At 39.6% G+C, this 21,293-nt stretch overlaps 1 protein-coding gene across 1 annotated transcript in view; it reads right to left on the reverse strand.

Moving 5' to 3' along the window:
• LOC128508369 (spectrin beta chain, non-erythrocytic 1-like) overlaps positions 1-19,000 on the reverse strand; it is a 78,941-nt gene extending 59,941 nt beyond the window's left edge. The window contains exon 1 of the mRNA XM_053479656.1: positions 18,892-19,000. The gene's annotated coding sequence lies outside the window, so the exon portion shown is untranslated. The remainder of the gene's footprint in view (positions 1-18,891) is intronic.
• Positions 19,001-21,293: the final 2,293 nt, after the last annotated feature.

Consider the following 21,293-nt stretch of genomic DNA (forward strand, 5'->3'; position numbering starts at 1 on the left):
TGACGTAATACTGTATAGCCGAGATGTATTAGAGCGCCATCTGTTGGTAGGACTAAACTGTGACATCTTTTTCCAGGTATAGCATGATCAAGAGCCAGGATGTCCAATTTTGTCTCTCTTTTTTTTGTTCCCAATGTGACCCTGTTCAAAGTTCCTCAGAGCTAAACACTGATAAAATAATTACTATTTTAATTCATCACCATTCACAGCCAAAGTGGGTGAATGGTGCAGAAATAAGTTCACTTTTTATATATGGCCAATGTATTTAATAGAGTAACTGGACCACCTACTGATCAGAAGCTTGTTCTGCATTGCCCATGATTATCATCGTCATTATTATTTTCAATATTATTAATTATTAGTCATGACACCAATCTCCGCATCTACTGTGGCTCTCATTAAAGCTGACCCTTTAAACCATTAATTCGCCACCATGCCGTGTTATTCTCAGACAATGTCAAGTAAGGACGAAAGATTCATTCACCTTTAATCATTTCAAGAAAAATAATTGCGTTAAACTTGCTAATAAATATTCCATATCATTTGCACATTTTGTCAGTAGCTGAGTGAGAGTTTATTCCTTTATACTGCCACCCAGTGGACAGATACTAGCTTTTTAAAATTTATTTACAATATTAATTAATTACAGTTTATGTTAATTTAAGAAGCAGATTTAAAACTTATGTAGTAGGCATCCCTTAAGGGGTGGTGGCTTAGTGTTTTAAGGCTCTCAGTGACTGATCGGAAGGTCGGCGGGTCGAGCCCCAGGTTGGCCCTTGATAGAGGCCCTTAACCCTGTCTGCTCCAGGGGCGCCGTATAATGGCTGACCCTGTGAACAAAACGCTGGCTGAAAAGGTAATTAATATCCTGGCATAGTTTAGGACAATAAACCGGCAAACTTGGCAGCAAAGAATGAAGCCATCAGCATATTACCTTTGCACCAAGCACACACCCCTTCTCTCTCTCTCTCTCTCTCTCTCTCTCTGGCACACAGAAACACCCATAGGGAAACAATGACTTTGCTATTAAACATGAGGAACGCATACATACACAAACAGAAGTCCAATACGCAACATTCACATGCTCGCATGCTTTAAACGGGTGATGAGCAAAGCAAACCCTGCCCAAAAAGAAGGAGGAATGCCAGTGTAAGCATGGGGAGAGAGCATTCCTTTCCCTTTAAAAGCCAGGAACTCCAGTCTGTATTTATGCATCATGGGTGTTATCGGTCATCTCCATGTTTAAGTTTCTGTGGTTCAGTGGTGGAACACCATCGATTTTGTGGTCTCATGAGTAAAAATACAGCAGTTGCCACGTAATACAAACAATATTATTCTTCCATATTACATGCCATAGCAGTGTGTGTAATGCACTTCTGTCAATGCATTAGACAGAAGTGCAGCAAAGAAATGCGGATTACATACAACACCTCTATTAAGACCATATGACACAGTAGATTATGACAAACAAGAAAATACAGAGAGAGGGAGAGAGAGAGAGAGAGAGAGAGAGAGGGAGAGGTACAGGAAGAGAGGGTATATTTTTAGCTGATGCAGTGGTACAGGGTAAATACTGACGCTGCAGTACGGGTGGGGGGTAAGAAATTGTGCAACCCAGCAATAACTCGTCCCTTTAAAGTATTTCATAAAAAAAAAAAAAAAGAATAAATAAATGCAGCATGATAACACAAAAACGTGTGTTAACTCACTTTAACAGCTGAACAAAAAGCATGTAATAGACAGAGACACTTCTACAGAGACCCTGAGAGACTAGTTACTGATTTAAATCATTTCCAGGAACACGCGCAGGAATGAAGCGCTCCAGGAACATTGACGTTTACTCCTTTAGGAAATGCTTTTATCCTAACTGGCTTATAATTTGGAAAGCTGATGAGGGGCTGCTGGTGCTCCTGGGATTTGAACTCAATCATTAGGATCACAAGCTCAGAGCATGAAAACTCGGCTATAGTAGTGGCAATTGTTTGGCGCCCTATATTTAATGTGATTTTGGTTCAGGGTGCGACAATGCCTTTTTTTTTTACTGTTAGGTCATAAACTACAACACTGTGGCGTGGCATATGCAACTTTAGCTATGCTTACACATTTCAATATTTCTTCAATCCAATTGGAATCATTCTGATGAGAGGTTCTAACATAACTGTTTTTACATGATCTAATTAAATGGACATTTAATCCGAATGTAATTTCTTTTGACATGTGCAAAGAAAGCCTGCTGTTAAGCATGTAATTGATCTTTTCTAAAAAATCCCATATTCTGCATTATGATGTGCTACAAGAATTCAGTCTCATCTATGATCGGTTAAATGCTTTACTACGTTTAAAAGTAGGGGGAGAACATGCAAACTCCATGCACACAGACGCGGGACAGGCGGGAATCGAACCCGGACTCTGGAGGTACGAGGCGCTTATGAGCAGAAAGAATGTAGTTATTCCGACAAGAGAGAAATGATCGGATCAGGTGTTTACATGGCTAATATTTACCTAACGAACAGATTCCTAAAGGTTTACACCACCTGTTCGGATCCTTGGGTTGTATCAACTCAGACACTACTGACCGAGGTGTCCGTATGATGCATTATTCCGCTTTGATCGTTATTCGGATTACCAGTTTAATATTATTTATTAACAATACTATGCTTGGTTTCTTTCCAATTGCAAAACGCGTGTACATCGATCAGCCATAACATTAAACCCATTAACATCAAAACCAGTCGGGTCAGGCACTGGGATTCCTAGCCTTAATGCATCAGTTTTGCCCAGCATTGTTTTAGCTACAGATGGCATGGTGGCTTAGTGCTTAGCACTGTTGCACCTCCAGGGATCGGGTTCGATTCCCGTCTCTGTGTGCAGAGTTGTTTAAACAGAGACCCAAGATTTGTTTTCCTCACCACCAACTCATCTCCCACCAATGAACGCAGAGAATTACAGTACATTTGATCCAAGTAAATTCTCAGACCCACACTACAGATCTGAACAGCTTGTTATTATCAACACAAAATGATGCAACTTTCTAACACGACCCAAAAACTTGATATACACACACAAAAATTTCCACCTTAATTCCAAACCTTCCTACCATGATTATAAAAATGGGAATAAATATAATGGTAACCATCATTGGCCTCCACAGTCCCTAGTTGGACTACAGAAGCTCCTAGATGGAGGAATGGATGGAACTCCAAACCTACTCAAAATTCCAATCCAGACATTTGTTCGTCCAGGTTGTACCAACCTCTTAACTAAAAAATGACGGCTACACATAATCTGAACAAAAAAATCTTCAGATTGGCTGACTTGGCGTGCCATGCTTACCTGATTCCAAGCTCCATGTGATGTAAAGTGGCAACTGTTAAATGTTCAATGCTCCGATAAGTACAGAGCTTAGATCGCGTTGCCAAGAAATGCAAACGTCCAAACAGTTCTCAAAAGCTTAGTCAACATTCTGAACATTCACAGACCTGAATCAACATCGTCATATAACGGTCTGATAGCTCTGTGTTGTGCTTGGCTAAAGTGAATGGTGAAGAAATGCTCCAGCAATTTCGTCATCGAGTTAGCACAAACTAAGCTCTATTTAATTGCAGTGTGCAGATTAAAGCCAGGAACCTCAATACCAGGCCAGAAACCATTTAGTCTGAAGCCAGTGTACAGTATTGAGCAATGTTCACTTAATTCTGTCAAAGACCAAATACAGCCGTCTTTATATCATGTAAAGAGATGAAGACGGTCATGGCACGGTCGCGTTATCCTGTACACAGGGTCACAAGGGGGCCTGGAGCCTATCCCAGGAGACTTGGGGCACAGGGTGGGGTACACCCTGGCCAGGGTGCCAATCCATCGCAGGGCACACACACACACACACACACACACACACACACACACACACACACACACACACACACACACAAACAATCACACACTCATTTATACACTACTGGCAATTTATCTAATCTAGCCTAATCTGCATGTCTTTGGGATGTGGGAGGAAACTGGAGTACCTGGAGGAAAACCACCAAGCACTGGGAGAACATGCAAACTCCATCCATGCACACAGACCCTGAGACATGAACCAACCCCGGACGGATGTAGTTAGCTGAATAAATTCAGTGTGTTGCACAGGAGAAACAGACAAATATTGTTTATTATACACAAACACCTTCACACTTCTGGTCACATTCTCATTTCAGGCTTAATGAGCATTTTCAATGTTTTCTTCCCGCACCATTTGGTTTGATTATTTGCAAGAATATGCAAAGTATGCGAACTTGCTGAGGGCAAGGTTAAAGGTGAACTAAAGCAGAAAATCTGCACACACACACTTGAAAACTTTAATAAAAAAAAAAATTTGTTACCACAGTTCAGTAAAAATCTATTACTCATTATATAGGAGTAAAAAAAAAAATAATAATAATAATTAAAAATCATGACTTTTATTCATGTCCTACTCTCTATTTGCATTATATTGCTGTGTTTAAAGGAAAGCATTACACAGAATACAAAGAAAATTTGATCATTTTTAAATGACAGGTTTTTTATGGTACTCTTAAGTAATACAAATGACCTGATAGGGGTGTAAGGATGCATGATAGACACTTTGCATTTTAATGCAAAACTGTGACTCAGCGTTCCATCCGTGATGCATCAAATCAAAATTAGATCAATTATGCATCTAAATGCAGTTGCAGAGTACTGACCTGCACAACCCCCAGAGTAAAACATACAAGACCTGGTAGATATCGATTATGCATTATAATAACCAACCAAGTATAGGTCACGCAGTTATGTAACTATTTAGAACAGCTAAAAAGCTCTTCAGCAGCTTTCAAATGATACAAGACCCATCTCTCTGTGATCTACCTGCAATCAATACCCAAGGAAGGTGTCATGGAATATGCGCATTTGAGCCGGCTTTGCAGCTCTGTTTCCAAATCCGATAAAATTTTGAGGAGAATATCAATTTATCAACCTATAAGTATTTTCTTTACAATATTAGTTAGAGATGGGACTCAATAATCACCACCTGATATATTATCACAATCCCTAGGTGCCAATTCTATTTAAAGTACAATTATCATCATTTTATAAATATCCCTATTCGATATTATAATTTTTTTCCTCGATTGTGTTACCTTTTTAAACCTTTTAAAGTTTAATGATTAATTAAATGTAGGCCATTTTCTTTTCCATCTAGCCTGTTTTAAAAACCAAGCACGGCTTTTAAACAATACAAGCTAATATCAAATATAAGAATTTAACATTTAAATTTACTGAGCAGCATGTCTTTTTCATCCGCTATAGTTATTTCTAAACAAACATAGCAAATAATTCATTCCCAAGACACTCCTAAATAATAATTCACTCCTAACACACTCTTAAATAATAATTCACTCCTAACACACTCTTAAATAATAATTCACTCCTAAGACACTCTTAAATAATAATTTACTCCTAACACACTCCTAAATAATAATTCACTCCTAAATAATAATTCACTCTTAAATAATAATTCACTCCTAAATAATAATTCACTCCTAAATAATAATTCACTCCTAAGACACTCCTAAAAAATAATTCACTCCTAAATAATAATTTACTCCTAAATAATAATTCACTCCTTAGACACTCCTAAATAACAATTCACTCCTAAGACACTCCTAAAAAATAATTCACTCTTAAATAATAATTTACTCCTAAATAACAATTCACTCCTAAGACACTCCTAAATAATATTTCACTCCTAAGACACTCCTTAATAATAATTCACTCCTAAGACACTCCTAAATAATACTTCACTCCTAAATAATACTTCACTCCTAAATAATACTTCACTCCTAAGACACTCCTAAATAATAATTCACTCCTAAATAATAATTCACTCCTAAATAATAATTCACTCCTAAATAATAATTCACTCCTAATACACTCCTAGATAAGTGCACCACCTGCAGTATTATAAAGAAACAGCAACGTAGTTGGCCAAGTTTACTATTTATTGAAATATCAATTTCTAAACCAATAAGATCAAATAACACCAAGTTCAAAACAGATCAAATACACGTGCAATTGTTATAACAGGCTTACTCGTCACTTATCTAGAGCTTACTTTTAAAGAAGTCGAGTGGCTTATTAACGTGACTGGGGTGTGTCGTCTCTAAGTGTCTTCCTAATTTGTTGGGTCCCGTGTTGTCTGCTGCCAGCGGTTTAAGACACAAAACACACACGGATCTCTCCTCTGCCCCACCATCCCTACCATAAATCCAAGCGTAACATAGGCTTCATCATAGGCTTTTTGGTTGATTAGGCTGATAGTGCTGAATCACCTGCTATTTTGTGGTCCATGTAACAAATGTATCCATTGACGTTATTATGCTCACTACATACAGTACGCTACTGACCCGATCTGTGACGGCGGTAAAGTTAGTTTGATATTCGCATTTCCGAATTCAATAGCTGCGTAAATAAACCGACAAATAAGATACCTACATATACAGTATTTCCTTTTTACATTGTCTTTAAACTACATCCGCCTTACGAATGACTTAGGGATCATCGCAAAATGCCGCACACCAACAAAAAGTGTAGAACGATATTGATCTTCCCTTCTGTTTAGCGCCTGAAGGATCAAAAAGTAACTTTGTTACCGCACTGGAAACTAGAAATGCCAGACTAGTACTGCCTAATAAAATATTAATGTTTAACAAAAATACAGAAACATCAGCTTACACATTGGAATAAATGAAATGACATATATATAATACAGAATGTTTCCTTATATATTGTTCCTCTGCAATTAACATGCCGACGTTAAACCATTATTGTTGCACTATGGTTCCACTTTTTCTCTGATGTTATTTTAATTTACTTATATTAATGATCCATTTCTTTGCGTGCGATTGTGTAGTTTCGAGTGTCCGATCTTTATTGTCAATAAAGAAAAGCATGAATTAAAATAGGTACTTTCCTATTATTTTCCACTAATTTCCTCCCGTTCATTGCGCCCCACCTGTCATGTCTGTATTCCCCACTAGTGGGGTGCGCCCCACACTTTGAGAAACACGGCCCTAAACAAATGGAAGAGTGAGTCATCAGAGAAAATGTACCTTTTGCAAAATATCAGACTATCCCTGATGTTTTTCCTGGAGAGAAGTGGTTTCTTGCCTGCCCTTATTGAAATGTACAAAGCGAGTGCTACTATCAGTCCTGTGTCATGAGACCATCAATGTGTGGGGTCGCTTCTCAGCCCAGGGAATTGACTCGCTCACAATTTTACTCAAGAATACAGCCATGAACAAAGAATGGTACAAAAACATCCTTTGAAGGCAACTTCCCTCAACCATCCAAGAACAGTTTGCTGACGATGCCTTTCCCAGCGTGATGGAGCACCTGCATTTAGGAAAACGTGATAACTAAGTGGCTCGAGGAAGTAAACATTAAATTTTGTGTGCATGGCCAGGAAAATCCCCTGACCCTAACCCCATTTAAAACATTTGGACAATCATCAAGAGATGGGTGCATAAACAAAAACCACACATTCTGACAAGCATTGATTATGCAAGAATGGGCTGCCATCAGTCTTGAGCTGATTGACAGCATGCCAGGGCGAATTGCAGAGGATTTGAAAAAGAAGGGTCAACACTGCAAATACGGACTCTTCGCCTAAACTTAATGTAATTGACAATAAAAGACTTTGATGCTTATGAAATGCTTGTGATTATATTTCAGTATATCATAGTAACATCTGACAAAAAGATCTAAAAGCACTGAAGCAGCAGACTTTGTGAGAAAAGCTGTACAATTTGTCAACCGTTCCAGACTTCCATATCAACTGGTGCATACTGTAGCAGCAGACTCCGACGTTAAAATGCAGAACTCCTACGCAAATATGTAAAGGTTGGCAGGTCTTCTTATAGAAGATCAAATCTGAGGCCATTTCTTAAGAGAAAACATAAAAAAAAAAATTCTAGTCATTCACTGAGCAAGTATGCTCGGGCTTTCGACTGTAAGGTCCGTCAGACTAAGAAAGCGAGAGGGAGAATATTTGACAGAAAAGAAAATGGTTGGAGAATGAACATAAGGAGAGTGGGAGGCATGGAAGGGGCCTCAAGAGGTGTAAGGAAAAAAAGATTGAGAATAGTTGCAAGATTTGTGGTAGATTTTCATTTCTACCACTATAGTATCACTTCCCTCAACTGCATAGTGGCCAAGCAATAAAGGCAACCTGTTGGAGATAAGGAAGAGATCAACCTGTGTTAGCCCTTTTACAGACAGCAATCCTCACGCACGAGTCCCCTGTTACTATTGCTCTAATTCCTGAATTAGTAATGGGCTTTTAATGTTGCGCTGTGTTAACGCTCCCCTGAGAGAAAAACGAGAATGCTGATCATATTTGCCACTAATGCAACTGGCCAGCAAAACCCTTTTAGCGCTCATGCTATTCAAAAGCTCTGTGATGGTCAAGTAATCAAACTTGTGTCTAATGTGAAACTTGATCATAATTTCAAACTTAATAAATGGCGTTCATATAAATAAACCAAGGCCAATGAATTTTAGGATCTCTAATGTGCCTAAATTGTTGATTTCTTGATTAGCATAGTGCATACTAGATGCACTTTTATTTGTTTTATATGAGGGTTAACCACAAGTTTTTAATGGGATTAAGATCTGGGGATTTTCCTGGCCATATTTTTACATTTTGTTCCTCAAGCCACTTAGTTTTCACTTTTACCTTGATGCAAGGTGCATCTAGAATGTATTATGCTAATCAAGAAATTTGCCTGCTATGTTAACCAATATATAAATGCACAGTAAAATTCTTTATTCTTTGAATATCGCAGCTTTGTCATGCTCAGTCATGCTCATCTCTCTCTGAATGCTCTTATTAAGAGAGATCACAGAGGATAGGTTTGAGTTGTCAGGAACTCAATGCACTAGTCTGTACGATGGTGTTTAACAGAAAAGCAACAACTCGGCACTCACATGATGTCAAAGCTTGGACTACAACAGCAGAAGGCCACACTGGGTTCTACTCCTGTAGGCCAAGAGCTGGAATTTAAAGGAAAAATAAAAAAATCAGGCAACGTTTGTCCCTTACAAAGTGGACAGTGAGTGTGCATGGCTTATTATTAGAGTCCGAGAACTTTTTTAGCTGGACAGGCCACATCTGGTCCAGGATGGCTTGATTTATAGTCTTACTTGTTTTTGACTTAAGAAAACTTCAACTGAACCCATCTTTCCCACCTCGGACTTATAGCAGTATAAGCAGAAATACTGTACTCAACTCTCCTTCTTCCTAGCCACCTGAACCAGCTTCTCCACACAGACACTCCCAGGCCACATGATAGAGACGAGAGATATAATCTCTATATCTTGCCCTGGGTTTGCTCCAGAGACCTCTCCTTGTTGGACATGCCCAAAACACCTACCTAGGTGTTTGGGAGACCTAGACAGCTGTCCAAACATCCCAACAAGCTCCTTTTAAAGCAAAAGACCGTTGATTCTCCTTTGTGGTCCTCACAATATGTCTCCATCTCCATATATCACATCACCCTGTGAAGAAAGCCAATTTTCACAGCTTGTCTCCCCAACCTCGCTCTTTTAGCTATTACCCAGGGCTTGCAACCAAAGGCAAGACCAATAAATCAATAGTTTTGCCTTTCAGCTCAGCTCACTCTCTACCAGGACATACCAGTACAGTGTCTGGATAACTACTAACACAGCACTGATCCATCTGTCAAGGTAACAATCCACTCTGCCCTCGCTCAGAAACAAGATCCCAAGAGACTTAAACTCCTCTGCATGAGGCAATTTCCTATTCTTTTCCAGTTGCAGCATCTAGATGTTTAACTTTGCTGTATAAGGGATTAGTAGTGAATAATAGTAACTTCTAATGGTGGGGTGCGATTTCTTCCCCCCCCCACCTTAAATAGGGACTCCTGGCCTATGCTTCACAGACCGCATTGGGGTCCCCAGATCCTACTTAGAAAACTACCAATGTAGAATAATATAGAACAAGGGATTTATTTAAGCAATTTCCTACGAGAAGGAGTGATGCACTGCTGGATACAGCTATATCCAGCAATACAGAACGACCTCAAATAAGACATTGCTTTTATATAACAGCTACAGTATGTAGGGTGTACAATCCATTACCACACACACCAGGGAAGGCGAAGTGCGATTTGAAATTCCGCCTTGTGCTACGAGCAAGTAATCTTTGTGATCATAAATGAAAGAATACAGATAAATCAAATGCACTTAAGAATGTCTTAGAAGCAATTATTAAGAAGTCAAAGTGTTTTACGATTGCATAAATGTCATCAGAAGTGTTTTGTTGGTGACTGTTGACCAGCTGTTAGTGGAATCAACGGTTATTACATATAGTTAAAAGTCCCGGTGGTGTTACCGTCCATTATCAGCACACGTGGAAAGCCTCTCGTCCAGTCAGATTGCTCGGTACGGAACCAACAGTTAACAAATCAAGAACCGAAACAGACTGCAATCTGGACGTCAGAGCTCTGCAAGATCCCAGCCGCAGTCTCTCTCCTTCTCTCTCGCTCTATGAGCCTGTAAATCAGCTTCTCCCACAGATTTCCTGGGCTTATGCAATATGACTGTGGGGCTGCCAGAATGTCCTGCAGCCCTCCACATCCACACATTCACTATATCCTCTCTCTCACTGCACAATGCTGTTTCACTCTCATGTGCTCGCTCACACAGCTTCTTCTTTAGATCGCCATATATAAGCAACCCCCCCTTTTTTTCTTTTCCTCCTACGCTCTCTCTCTCTCTCTCTCTCTCAAGGGACCAGCTGAATACAGAGAAAAGGAGGGAGTGTAGGAGCAATGAGGCCTGTGAAGAAGGAGCCACCTTGTGAGCTTGAAAATCGTCGTGTCAAACCAGCTTAGCAAATGGAATTATCCATTGTCCTGAAGGCAAAAGTGTTCGAATGAGCAGCTCGCAAAGCCAGAATAGAGCAAAGGAGCTGCATATAGAAGGGAGATCAAGAACAGATGACGAACATATTAACAACCAAGAGAGACTACAGACACCAATTCAGTCGCATGGATACTGTTGTCCATTCATTATGTCAGACAGCTAAAGTTACATCAAAGCAGGTGTGCTCTTTTATTAAACCTGGATACTGCGGGGCTTTTGGGCGGGTACTGTAAAAGTGCTTAATTACTCAGAACAACGGATCTGTTTTGTGTCATAAACATATTACAGGTCAAGCACGATTTATCTTCCTTCACTCATAGACGTGAGGTATGGAGAGTGACTGGAAAAGTATACAAATATGTACAGTATAACTGTATCCAGGTTAAATAATAAATAATATTATTATGTCTTGAGCATCTTCAATCATGTCAAATTTTTCTGATTAATGTGAATGAACTTCTGGGCTAAAATTAATAAAGGCTTACAGTATGTCAATTTAGAGATCAGCCATAACATTAAAACCATCTAGGTTTTAGGTTACCCTTGTGCTACCAAAATAGCTCGGATCCCTTGAGGCATGGACTCTACAAGACCTCCGGGGGTGTGTGTGTGTGATGCAGTGTCTGGCACCAAGACATCCTTTAAGTGCTGCAAGGTGGTGCTTCGATGCATCAGACTTGTTTGTCCAGCGCATCCCATGGACGCTGAGGCTAGATCAACAAGCTTGGACGTTTTGCCTGCTAAGCCCCATACACAGCAAGCTTTGCTGTAAAGCTTTGCTTTGCTTTACCATAAAGACGGTTCTGGCCTCGACTGGTGTTGACAGCTGTTTCTCTGAGGACTTAACTTGGCTGGGGTTGCTCGATAGTTCAAGATTGCAATTGTCTCCAATAACTACCTGGACTCCATATTTACATCAATTAACATTTACGACAATGACAATTGTTAAAAGCGCTATACAAATAAAATTGAATTGAATTCAAGCTGTGATGCACTGAGTGTTCTTATAACCAGCATTTCCATCAATTTGTGCTACATTGATTTTTCTGTGGGATCGGGTGGGATGTGGCTAGGGTAGGGCTAGGGTTTCCATAATAAATTAAATGATGAATTGAAACAATGGTCATTGTTGCCAAATAGCTTTACAGAATCAAAAGAAAATTATGGAAATGTGTAAATAATTAGATAGTCTCTCATGAGCAAGCTAAGGGCGATGGTGGCAAGTTAGACTGGGTGGGCAACAGGAAGAAACCTTGAGAGGAGCCAGACTCAACTTAATGCTTCAGCTCTTTCAAGCAGACCGTTTTAGAATATATATGTAAGGTACAGATAAGCTCCATTCTGCCAGAGAACAACACGGGATCTTCTTACATGAGGTCACATTAAAGGTCAAATATAATTGGCTTGTTTAAACTTCGAAAGAGGAAAAAAGACGAAAAGCAGGACAATGTTTGTACACACACACACTGGGGACCCATATAAATACCTACAAATGACTACGTCAAGGACAATTCTGCATAATGGATCCCATTTAAATGAAGCACTTGACCTGTAGGATTGACTGACTGGATAATTGCATAAATGTGCATATCTACTAGTGTTGCTACTAACAGCGACCATGAGTGTACTTAGTATCAGAAAAAAAGCAAGATGTGCTTTCATTACCAGCGTCAAATTTCTTTTTCTATAGTAGCTGTTGTGTTTGTACCCTTGACATACTACCTTATTAACAAGTTTAGAAATCGCCTTTATTGCCTCCTCAGTGTCAGAACAAAAGAAAAAGCATTCAATCCTGACAATACCAACTCCTAGAGAACAAAAAGATGAAATGAATGAAAACACTTTAGTATGCATGGGAAAGAAGTAAAAGCAGACTGTTCATTGTTCGATTGCAAAGAGAGCGTACTGTACCACAGCCATCATCCTCGAATTATTTAAGCCTGCCTAAATTTAAGAAGCTCTCCACCATCAGATTCCACCTCATCCGCTCAACCTCAGAAACCATAAAATATTTAGAGAATTCAAATTTGTCCCACTTTATATGTTATAGCTAGCTTTAAAAAAAAAGAAGCCCAAGTTAGTTAATGGTTGAAGAAATACAGCAGTCGAATGGTATAACAGAAGTTTCCAATTCAATCCTGGCTTGGAGAGATGGGGAAAAAAATAGATTCAGGTATGACTCATGACCCTTTTGTGTGGAGATGCACGTTTTGTCACTCTGACTCCAAAATCGATTTTTAATTAATTATTTGTATATTGTACAGGGATGAACTGGTCAATCGACCACAGCTTAACACGCATTTTTATGGTCATCAAAAGTCTCCGATCTGCCTTTTTCTCCAAGCGCTGTAAGCTAATTAGCTTTTGCTCAAGTGCGCACACACACATGTGGTCACATTGTTACAATAAACAGGACACATGCACATGGGTATTGACTATACGAGTGACGCACACGCACCAAGACTGGGCATGGGAGATAATTACTCATAATCCTGTAGCACGCGATAGAGTAGAACAATTGGCTTAGATGTGATCACATGCCACTAGGCAGATAATGCGCATGTGCACTACTCGTATATCAAGAAATCTCTCGTTTATCAAGTTAAAATCTTTCTTCAGTACATCGCCTCCTGCTAATTAAAATCTAAGTACTGGTTGACTTTAAAATGCAGAACAATAAGACACAGAAAACATTTTATAAGTTTATCATTTACTAAGTAAACACATACACTGAGACAAACCAGCATATACATTACGTCATCATGGTAATAAAATAAGCCCATGCCACCAGGACCGACTAACATCACTAGGAATATGAATCAGTGAAATATACCAAATAAAATAATAAAAATAAGATCATATAGTTTAACAAAGTTTTTGTTGCTTTTGCTCATGACATTTCCTAGAATCCCTCCTCGAGAGTATTTTGCACTGAAAGGAACAGCTGACTCATCAAACTCCAGCATGCCTGTACGAACAGAATAAACCGGCTACATGACACTAAAGCATGTAATTGCAGTCCAGCTTACTGGGGTCAGGAAGATGCACATACTCAAGAACACCGCCGCAGGTCTTTTTCGTCGCTCACACTCCCCTTCTACCCTGCAATGGGAAGCGCTCTGTTCCTGGGCATGCACATGCTACTTCAAATCCTCATAATACGCCCCCACCCCCCATCCCCATATCAGATGGTAATTAACTGCTTAAAATACTTTAAAAGCAAGAGAGCACACATGCAAGTCTAGTTTGTTGCTTGATCTCCAATACCATAGACAGTATTGTATTAGTTACAGTTGAGCAATATAAGAAAAATATGATGCAAAAATTACAAAACATTGTCATAATGAACTTTTGTAACTCGTATATTTTATTCTATTAAATCGCCTAAACATTAAATAAATAAATAATCAAAAATTATCTTTAACCAAAAAACAAAACAAAACATACAATATATTAACCTACATTGACCTAATTTTCTTGTAATGAATGGGCAATAGATCAGATTAATCCCTTTCTTTACTCAAAAGAAAGGGAGTCTAGGCCCACACACTAGGCCCTTTCATCACGCCTTTACAACCAAAATGGTTTTTATCGCACTTTAAGGGTTCACACGTCAGACGCCAGATATACAGTACATTACAAAAACTTTAAGATAAGATCCCGCTAAGGTATAATGCTCTGTGCTATCATTTGTAAAGTGAAAACGAAGCAAAGAGAGCAAACACACTTGTAGCCCCCAAAAAGATAATTATCCCAGTATAGTGTTAAATGCTTTGAGTTGGAGGGGTCACATAAAGAAGGATGTCCTTAGGGGGGATACCAGCATAAAATTGATCATTAAATTGCTTAATTCACCACGTTATGTAGCATTTAAGGCAAAAATATACTTGCTTTCAACTACACGTACGCTCATGCATGATGTATCCCAAGTTCCTTCGCTGCACGCCCTGTCCGCGACCTCAGAAACTAACGTCACACGCCCAAAAGGTGCCTACAGGATGCGATATGCATCTAGAACATCAGGAACATCAAAAATGTCACAAAGTTTCAAGGAGAAGCTAAATGACCAGGTCCGCAATCACCACACCTGTATAACGTAATAAAACTGTGAAAAAGTATTTGTCCCTTTCCTGATTTAATTTTACTTTTTTGCATATTTGTCACCCTTAAATAATTTAGCTCATCAAACAAATTCTAATATTACACAAGGATAACTTAAGCAAATACAAAATGCAGTTTTTCAATATTTCTTTCATTTATTAAGGGGGGGAAAAAAAACTCTCCAAACCTGCCTGGCCCTTTGTGAAAAAGTAAATGCTCCCCAAACCTAATACAATAAATTGTGCCACCCTTGGCAGCAACAACAACTGCAACCAGGCATTTACAATATCTGGCAATGAATCTTTTATGTTACTGTGGAGGGCTTTTGGATCGCTCTTTTTTACAGAATTGTTTTAATTGAATTTGATCAAACTTATGTTCAGACTTTAATTGGGCGATTTAAAAAATTTTGTTTTGACTTGCTGGTGTGTTTCGGGTCAATTCTCGCACTTGAGCCTGAGGTCACGAACTGATGGTCGGACATTCTTCCTCAGGATTTTCTGGTACAGCACAGAATTCATGGTTCCATCAATTACGGCAGGTTGTTCAGATCCTGAAGCTGCAAAGCAGCCCCACTACTTATCGCACTACCACCACCATGTTTCACATAGTGCCAGGTAGGTTTGGAAAGCTTTTTTAAACTTAATAAATAATATACATTTTAAAATGATATTTTGTATTTACTCTGGTTATCATCTTGTGTAATACTTAAATTTGTTTGATGATCTTGAACAAAGATGCAAAAAAAAGCTTTTTTTATCTATATTTAACTTTATCTTTACAGCTGCACAATGACAAATACGCATGTCAAAACAACTGGTGGGAGATAAGTACAATCTTAAATGACGACATTGAAACTAAGCTAAGCATGTTTGTTTTACTTAATGCAAAACTGCCTGATTGCATTCTGCAGCATGCCCCCTACTGGAATCCTCTGGTAACACACGTAGTATATAAACAGATACTGGTATATACACATAGTATATAAACATGTTCTTCTGTTTTCATTTGAATACACAGATATGCGAACCAATTCAGGAAATTAGAGTCTCTTCTGTGATTAAATCTATCCCTTATGAACAAGACACTTTCCAGTGGAACACAAAACCTTTATTGCATTCACGCTGTGTCATAAAGTGCACAACAAATGTGCAAAGCACAGTATATGCAAAAAAACAGGACTGATATTGACCAAATCATGTGTTCACAGAGCTTAAAAATCTCCAGTTTTTTTCCTATTCTGACTCAAACCCACTTACCATCCTGTATACAGTGGAAAAAGTCACATTCACTTTCTAAACAACAACAAGCATGATTATCTTGTAAAACTGCTGTTAGTCTTATACAGAACACCCATACCTACCATCAACTTAAATCTGACGGCTTGATTTTAACTACAAGGTTGTGTTTTCATAGAGTAACTGACTTGAATTTATATTCATTCTACTTAGAAGGCAGTAGAACTGATCAGCTTAGGCAAGCTATGAAAAGCCTGAATCATGAAAAAAACAGTGACAAGGCCAACTCTATCTCTCTTAATTAATTACTTAATCTATTTTTTGGAACAATTCCAGCCATTCCATCCATTTAAATATCTCGAACTGTGAGGAAAAAAGTGTTTATTAGCAGTAAACACTCATACAAGTTCCAGATCTGAGATTTCAGAAGAAATATAAAGTGACTGTTTAAAAAAATTAACCTTCCAAGGAAGAAATGCGTCGCCCCCTCACTGAATGTGCTTTTTATTTTATTGCCATATAAGGGAAAAAAGTATTCATTCCTTCATTCATTCATCATCTATACTGCTTATCCTGTGTGTACAGGGTCACAGGGGAGCATGCAGCCCATCCCAGGAGACATGGGGCGCGAGGCGGGGTACACCGTGGACAGAAAGCCAATCCAATCCATCGCATGGGAAGGTTAAAGTGATGCTATTAGAAAACCTTAAAAGCTATGCATATCTATGCTTCCTAATAAATGTTCTGTAAAGGATTACTTAAATTGCACTGAATGGTTTCAGAAGAGTTGGGAATAAAAGAAAAGTGTGATGCTAACTGGCGACGCCGATGACAGACATTGATCCATACTGTACGTGTTCGTCTGCGATTAGCAGGCAGACGACACAAAAAGTTCTTTCCCTACAGTTTACCCCACACAAAGTTTATAGTGTGAAACAACAGTGGGGGAAACTGTTAGGGCAAAGTGGTGTGATGACCATGGTGTTAATTGTGGCAGGAAAGCAATAATGTGTTAAATGTAGGGGTGTCCTGATTTGAAACACAGACAGTCAGACAGACAGACAGATCAATCTATGAAGTCATGTTTACACAGCAGTAGCAGATCATACGCTTTATTGTTTAGGGGAAGTCCAGATTGCAAAATTTTGAAGGGGTTGCAGCAAAGCACCCATGCACATAAGGGATGGGAAGTCTGGAGTAAGGGGTGGGGCTTTAAAGTAAAAGAAAGAAATGCTTTTTAACTGATCTTTAGAAAATGGCAACAGTGATTCAACTGCCTGATTAGGCATCATGATTCATTCTTAACTGTGACATTATAAAAAGTAGGTAAATTTAAGTATTATGAAAGTAGCCCGTGGCTGAAAATGTCAAAATGATGACTAAACAGTGGAAGAGTGCCTCCTAAATGCAGGATGCACTAAATCTTCCAGTAATGCAGCTCAGCCACTGCAGTGCATCAGCTACCAACCACAGAGCCACACTACCTGTTTTCTTTCATTAAGATAAAAATTACTCAAACTCAAAAAAGGTGTTAAAATGAACACAGTGACCTATATGTACTGCACTATACACTATGTAACCTGTAGTCAGTTACTTCTGAGATCTACAGTAGCCTATAGAGATAAAGATATAACTTAGGTGACTATGTCATAGGTGTTTAAAAAATCTGAAAGGCATTTTGCGGGACATTAATCCCGGTATCATCTGAGGTGACCTTTGAGAAGAAAATCCCGACCCAAAAAGCAGGTAACAAGCATGGTTGAAACATGACCCATCTCATACAGCTCTAAGCACGGTCAGTCCAGTGCATGTTCCTGTAAGGACACAATAACACTCACTAGGGAAGTGGACAGCCGCTCTCGGTCTCTCCAAGTACACTGCGGCAGGGCATTCCCAGTTACAGCTCAAACCTGCGGCATTCCGCACAAGCCTGTTTATGACCATATTATGATGATTAGTATATTTGCTCCAAAACATGCGCAACAAGCGATGCACATCAGGGACAACCTTCAGAGCATGATCACTGCGACGATCACAAGCGACATACAACATGACCGAGCATGTTACTATTATTATATGAGATTTTATTATATTTTGAAACATTTGATTCATTACAGGATGATGGGTGTGCTTGCGATGAATGGCAGGACGCCCACTCAGACAAAAAAAAAGGAACAAACAAACAAACAACAATTTTTTTTAACATACTAAATGGCAATACAGAACAAGAGGTTCGATCTACTGAGATTTATTCAGTTTAAAGGCCTTTAAAAGACAGTTAAAACGTTGTGGATGAAACTGCGTCGCCTACACAGTCTGTCCACTGGCACTGAATCAACACTGCAGAAGAGAGAGAGAGAGAGAGAGAGAAAGAGGGAGAGATGCACATCCTAATAGCACCAGCAGAACCAACGCCTTTTCGACTGATCATCATTTAGTTTAGACGAGCAACATCAAAGGAAATGCCTCTGCTCTGAGATCGTGCCTTGCAACATTGTTGCAAATCAAACATTCTATCCGAGCGTGCAGCGAGCGCGCGCACGACTCCACCTGTCCAAACCAAGTGAGAATGTATTATAATTATATTATGACCTACCTAGAGAGGGTCTTGCTTCCGAACTTCGCCGTAGAAACTGCGTGCAGCTGGATGAGCTGAAGCAAAATGAACGCTGTTGCCACAACCTACCGTCCCTGTGGCAGCAGCAGCAGCATCGAGAGAGAGAGAGAGAGAGTCACTGCGGGCTCCGTCATGAAATGGGCGGGGCTTCAGCACACGCCTATGGGAAGCCAAACACATCAAAAGTGGGATGAAACCGCGGCACCCGATCGAGCCGGCGTGGGCGGACCAAATATCTGCGCGGCCCAGTGGGAATAGGAAAGCGCAGCGCGACAATTAGTGATGGGAAGTTTGAATCATTTTAGTGACTCGGTTCTTTAAATCTCGTTCATCAAAATGAACGAATCTTAGTTCATTAAATTAAAGAAAATGTTGCATTTTCAATAAAAATACCCCCAATACGTCTACATACACACATTTTGCCTCTAGTTCCAGTAATGAAAATATTACACCTCTATAAGGCCTTTGCACCTCACAGCCATCACCTCTCACTGCTAGCTGTGAGCATTCCTAGAAACTTTCACCGTATACATCCACATACATGAAGTATTTGGTCGTTTCACAAAATTTCCTGCTACCTTTCCAAGCACTCTGCCTCATACATCTGGCAAACGTGAAGTTTAGCCGGGATCTCCCATACCCATATTTGTCCAGATACAGCACTTTTCATGCTGTTACCATTTATTAAAGTCAGACATAGCTTTCTGTTACCAGTCTGTCCATAAATAGCACAGATTTTATTAAAGTGTTTATGATTAAATTGGCTCAGTGGTAGATTTCTCGCCTGCCATGCAGAAGGCTTGGGTTTAATTCCAGCCACTGGATTCAGTGCCGGTCCCAAGCCAGGATAAAATGAGAGGCTTGCGTCAGAAAGGGCTTGTGTTGAAGTTCTAATTGTGGGTAAATTTAAATAAAATAGAAAAGTGTAGCCTCTATGTCCAGGGGCCGGGGTTTGATACGTGCCTTAGGCCTTTAGAGTTTGCATGTTCTCCTTATGCTTGATGGACTTCGTTAGTGTGCTGTAGTTTCCTCTCACAGGCTGAAGACATGCAGATTAGGACAGTTGGTGCTCCTAAATTGCTTGTAGCGTGTGAGTGTGGGTGCCCTGTGATGGAGTGGCACCCTGTCTAGGGTGTACCAAGTGTACTGAGTTCCCTGCATGGGATAGGCTTCAGGCCTCCGTGACATCTATACAAGATAAATGGTATAGAAAATAAGTAAGTATTAAAGCAGCTGTGACATTGCTCTTGGGCATAAGGCATGTGTGCTAAATTGCAGTGGTCTTACAGTATGCACTTAGGGCAGTTCTGAATCTGTATATATAAAAGTGCAGAGAAAAAACAAAGTGTATGTATACATGTGTTAAGACAGATAGTCCCAAACAGTCAGTGTCAGTGATCAATTCTTGCTTGGTAATGGGGTTCAAGTTTCTTTTTAAGTCTGTTCTTGATATGATTTCATCATGTTCACTTTTGTATCAGTAATTAGAGAGTACAGTACATGTGACTCCGCCTGGGCGCAGATCTTGACGACCATGTGCTACCATTACCTGTGAATGAGTGTGCGGGTCCTCGCGCTGTTCCAACTTTTTGGCAGATATATTAATACATCACAGTATGACATAAAAGGTGATTATGATGCTGTCTACATTTATAACAGTAAACAACAATTATTTGTGACATGTACTGTACCTTACAGCCAGGGGTAGCTCAGTGGTTAAGGCATTGCACTACGGTTTGGAAGATCCCAGGTTCAAACCCCACAACCACCAAGTTGCCACTGTTGGGCCCTTGAGCAAGGCCCTTAACCCCTAAACTGCTCAGATGTGTAATGAGATAAAAAAAAAATAAATGTAAGTTGCTCTGGATAAGAGCGTCTGCCAAATGCGTAAATGTAAATGTACAGCACAGTAAACAGCACAGGGTCAGACAGGATGCAGTGCCCTTGGAGCAGGAAGGGTTAAAGGTCTTGCTCAAAAATGGAAACTTTTTAGGTGCTGGGGCTCGACGCCCAACGTTCCAATCAGTAAACCATAGTCTTAACCATTTGAGCCGTTTGATGACACTGCCTGTAGTTACGGAAGGCGAATGGCTGCTTTACCGGTCACCCGCTACACTGGGCCCCCAAACACTGGTCACCGGTGGCAGGCCAAAAACAATTTTCTGAATAGTTATGTTACTCGCAACTCTGCTTGCATGCTCATCCTGACACCTGCATGCTACCATTGATATACAGTATATATGGTTAGATTGCATAACATTGCTAACTACTTACTTTTATACTTCATAAATCTGTTTTCATCAATCATGCATTTGAATAATATTAGACCAGAAAATCAATTATTTTTATAGGGCAAATATACTGTACATCGTTTTTTTAAA

The sequence above is a fragment of the Clarias gariepinus genome, chromosome 20 (genome assembly GCF_024256425.1).
Source record: "Clarias gariepinus isolate MV-2021 ecotype Netherlands chromosome 20, CGAR_prim_01v2, whole genome shotgun sequence".
Classification (NCBI taxonomy): Eukaryota; Metazoa; Chordata; class Actinopteri; order Siluriformes; family Clariidae; genus Clarias; species Clarias gariepinus.